Genomic DNA, 5,213 nt, shown 5'->3' on the forward strand with positions numbered 1-5,213 from the left:
ATTTGGCCTGATTCCTTTTAAAGGATACGTAGGCAACCCCTCAAGGGCGTCCGACCACTGTAAAAAATAAAATCCTTCCTCCATCGATCAAGCATACGCGCCAGTTCAGCATTGCGTCACGACAAAACAGAGCTAAAAAAAAAGGAGTTTGCCGCGCCACGGGAATATCTACCATGTCACGGTAAATTTCCACCGTGGCACGGTGGACCTCAGTAAAAAAAATAAATAAATAAAATGTTTACCGCGCTACGGGTATTTCCACCGTGTCACAACAAGCTCCACCGTGGCACGGTGGAATTCAAACTTTCCAATTTTTTTTTAGTGACACCATCTTCGCGAATTTAATTATTTGTTCGATGTTTTTTTTTTCATTCTTCCGTTGCGTCCGACTTCTTGACTCGGATATAAAAAAAATAAAAAAATTAAAAAAAATCCATTGTAATTTTTATTTAAGGCGAAAATAAATTATAAATCATAAAAGCAAAGCAATACTGATCTAATCCTTCTTCACTATAGGAACCTCCTTCTCTTTATCAACTAGGTCGCCCTTCATCATTAATGTGTCTTTTGTAGCCCGAACCGTCACACCCCTAGTCGAACTTTCACCCCTTTCACCTTTCTTAAAATTCTTTGGTTGCTTCTCTTTATAAATCATTTTCTCCTTACCCTTCCCTTTCACATAATTCTTCCTTTTAGGCATTATAGGAGTCTTAAATTCAATCCCTTGTGTTCTTGGACCTAGACGATCTTTAGGAGGCGCTTTCTTATTTCCAAGCCGACTCTTCACATCAGATTTGCGTGATCCGACTCGTTCCCTCCTACTTTTAGGATTCAACCATGCCTTGTATGCACTAGATAAGGGAGGAGGAGCTTGGTTACTTGCAGAAACGGTCCACAAAGGTCTTCCATTCCAATAAGTCTCGTATTTATGAACGTTACTTTCATGCAACGATACTTCACGAGGACTATCGTTATAGCGTGTAACTACTTGTTCAAGTCCATACTATCGTGTGAGTCAAGAAGGACAATAAAAAGTCAGTCTTGAGATACTAGGAACACGGTAATACAGAGTATCATTCGTACCAACCATCCTAGTAAGCCTCCACCAAGGTACCACCCAACGAATGGAAAATTCTCTCTTTGCAAAGAAATTCTTCCAATCTTCATACGACATGTTCACGGAGTAATTCTTCTTCTTGCGGACTAGATCGTTAGGGCCATATTTTTCAATGTCATCGGGGGCTTCAAAAAGTTGTAGACGCTCCATCAACCAAATTTGCAACAAAAAAAAACAGTCGAAAAGAAAAAAAAAAGTGCAGATTCCACCGTGACACGACAGAATTCACTTTGCCACGGCAGAAGGCCACTGTGACACGGTGCCTGTTTTGTGTCATGGGGGCTACTCAGTGCGTGTTTTTACCTGCAGCAGTACTAGAGAGCCCTTCCTTATGGCTTTCCGGTCAGCTTTTGCTTCGTCAAGGCCACGGAATGTTTCTCCAAGACACGTAGGCATATGAGACCTCCCAGATTCTACATGTTCAAGCACAGATGCTAGACAAGCATGTCCTACCCTACCGTTTGCAAATAAAAGCTTGCTAAACATGCAAAAATATATATGCTCTTCTACGGTATACATGATAAGACTCAGAGACAGGGTGACTGAAATATAAATTTGCAAGTTTTTCTAAGTCTACCTCATACCACACACAATTCTATTTAAATCTTGATATGATATGTTAGATTCAGATGGCGTTCAAAGTCTTGGTAATTATACTCACATAGGGTAGGCATCGCAATAAGATTTCAGGTAGGAAATCCAAAGATGGCACCCAATTCCTCCGACAGGGGACAAATCTCATCGTAATCAAAGTAAAAACAATGTGTTTCTAGACTCCAATAGTCTAAGGCTGCCCTAAGAAAATCATGTGCAATCGCTACATGCCTCAGGGCTAGTAAACCCCTGACATGAAACAATTCCAACTCTCTTTTGTCAGCATTGGTCAAAGAATAAGACCAGTCACGCAATGCATTATCAAAATTCTGAGACATTATTATTGAAATATGAAATTCTAACTATTTTGTGTTTCGTAATTATGCATATCACGAATATACTGGTCCTATTTTATAGCAAAAACGCTCGGAACTACTTATAATCTATCTTTCTACACGCGTAAACCTTACCGTTGAATAATACGGGCCCATGACGTAAGAATTCCCACCGTGTCACGGGAATTTTTCTCGCAACACGGCAGATTTTGCCGTGACACAGTGTACAGTGCCGTGTCGCGGCGCCCACGCGTTTTCTTTTTTTTTTTTTTTCCTTTTCCTGTATCTATTCGGATTTTTTTGTTTTATCATAACCGTTTATTTTTTTTTTCTGTTTTTCGAGAGTTTCATCCCTAATAAAATTCTCAAATTTTTTTATTAATATTTTTTATTTTTATCATTTTATTTTTTTGTTTTATTTTATTCATCTTTATTATTTATTTATTTTATTTTTACTCTTATTTCTATTATTATTTTATTAGGGGGAAGTTATAAACCTCGTCCCATTTCCCAACATACTTATTTTAGAGTAGTTGTAAGACTTTTTCATATTTTTTTAATCTTTTTATTTCTTTTCTTTTGGGGAAGGTCAGTACCCTCCACTTACTCCACTTATGTTTTTTGTCGCGTCATTAAAACTACACAATCACACACAATGAGTCTCAAGCACACACTAATAAATACATAAACTGTGAATAATGTACAAAATTAGTCATAATAAATAAGCAGCGTCAAATGTCATCACAATATGTACAAATAAAGACCCTCGGTCAAAAATCTGCAGAACTAGAAGAGTTAGGATCAGTGTCATCTCCGAGATGTGAATATGGGAATAGTGAGCCAAAGAGTCCCGCCATCATCTGAGTACGAGGAGTAGTATCCCTACAAGTCCCTATAACTCTAGTAGTATTCAAACTCAAAGCAGGACCCATCCAACTAGAAAACGGTGTAGACTGACTCAAAGAAACAGGAATCGTCGGTGGAGGCATCGTCCCATACACTAGAACTGAAAACAAGCCTGACACCGGTAAAGGAACCCCGGACGATGGAGTTGAAAATAAGCCAGGATCCACGAGAGTGATAATTGGCCTGAACTCAGGCTGTGAAGGCTGTGAAAACGACAGTCACTTCCACTAACCCTGACCCTGAAGGCGCTGGGAAGACTGAGGCTGCTGCCACTAAGCCTTCTGAAACGGCTGAGAAATCTGAGGCGCCCGCTGAGACTGAGAATGCGGATGAACGTACCTCAAGAACATCGCCAGAACTGCTCCGACAACTCGCACCACGCCGAAGCTTGATGATGCAGTACTTCAGAGCGTGAACCAGCTTCATGAATCCCATCATCTCCGGGCGGGTTGGCTGAGAACAAAACAAAGAAAAATCAGTAACAAGCGGTGTTAAATGGGATGAATAATGCATCAAAAGTTTACCGGCTCAAAAACATCAGGCAGAGACTCCTACGCCTGTCTAAAACCCTCTGGCGCGTCAGCAATATTGTCCTCGGTAATACCAATCGGCCCTGGGTAGCAGACAGATTGAGGCAAAATCTCAATCCTCCCCACACGGCGAACAATCGTCTGAAAATACAATCGAAAAATCAAGTTATTCGACTATTTAAATAGAGACTAGCGATAAAACTCCTCAAAAGAAATCATACCTCAGGAAGACGGGGTGGAGGAGCCAGAGAGGGAAGCAAGTCCTGCGCATAATCACCCTCCATGCGCACAAGCTCCTGCCAAGGAAAAGTGTAACGCTCTCCCCTGTTTATCAACTCCCTAAGCAAGCGCGAGTCAAGCATCGACTCCGCTGGAGACAAGGGCACCACAAAGCGATCACCACTATGCTGACGAACGACACGCTCCCCCAGATACCAGACAAAGCGTCCGATACAAACAAAAGCAATGTGGTACGTTGAAAGCTGCAAGGCCTTGGGAAGATTAGTCATCCCAGCCTAAGGGCGATACTGGACATCAATAGCAACCTGAAAACCATAAAACGTTGCAATGAAGCACTGTAAATAACGTCAAGATAGAAAATAACAGGCTACAAAAGTAATTCTTAGGCAAACAAAAGAGGTGCCTCGGCGTAGCAGCCCGCGCAGCGCAGAGATCGACTCCACCCGTGACTCTCCACGGTCTTGCCAGCTGGCCCCGACAGGGAAGTCAGGAACCGCTCCACGACGCCGTTGAGGGGCCGATCTTGGAAAGTACTCGTAGGACCATAGCTGCAATGAAAAGTAATATTGAGCACATGAGTCGAACAAGTTAAAATAAAACAAGAACAAGAAAGGATCGTCACCTCTACGACTCTCCATAAACCGTAAACAGTGACAGGGGACTCGTTGTACAGCTGCCTACAACCATGACGTAACGACAAGAGAAGGTCAGCATATCCGAGGCTGGCCCAACTAAAGAATCCTATCTCATGGATCCTGACTAAAGAAGGAAGGTAGCAAAGGAGTGCACACAAACTCATATCAGGAGAAAGAGTCATGGAAATGAGAATCAAAATGAAGAACCGCACTCTCTGCTCAGGTGTTGTCTCCTCCATCTCAAAACCACGGGCTAGAACCGAAGCCAACTGTGATCGCCCGCTCCTTGGACCACCTCGAGACACTGGCTGGGTCCTGATATGCTGAACAATCGGACCTACTAAATCGACCGCCTCAACCGCTCCCCAAGAAAGATTAGACATTTGTGCTACAGCCCGGTCAGTGAAGCGTATACCACTGATCATGCTAAAGTCCAGAGGGGTCACTGTCATCTCCCTCCAAACAAAGTGAAAGGTGTTGGTAGTATCCCAAAAATACTCCACCAACGCGCGAATGATTGTTGCACCACAGCCCCGGGGGCTGCGAAACCCTACGATCGCCGAATAAAAGTCTACTAGACCAGCTGATTCCCATAAGGCGTTCGTAGCAGGATCCCTCGTAATAATTCGATGAAGTAGAAGAATCAAATCTCCGGCTCCAGAACCGCGTTGGAGAAGCGTGCCGTCAACTATGCCGGCAAGTGGACGATGAGAAACGTGGTTCTCACGACATAAAACCAACTAATCTGATTTTTACGGAGGTGGAGCCCACCTACCTCTACCCGTAGAGGCCCGATGCTCAAACTCTAAGACATCATCATCCATACCCTCGGTAATCGTGGGAGTGTCCTCCCGAA

This window comes from Chenopodium quinoa, unplaced genomic scaffold (assembly GCF_001683475.1).
Source record: "Chenopodium quinoa cultivar QQ74 unplaced genomic scaffold, ASM168347v1, whole genome shotgun sequence".
NCBI classification, from domain to species: domain Eukaryota; kingdom Viridiplantae; phylum Streptophyta; class Magnoliopsida; order Caryophyllales; family Amaranthaceae; genus Chenopodium; species Chenopodium quinoa.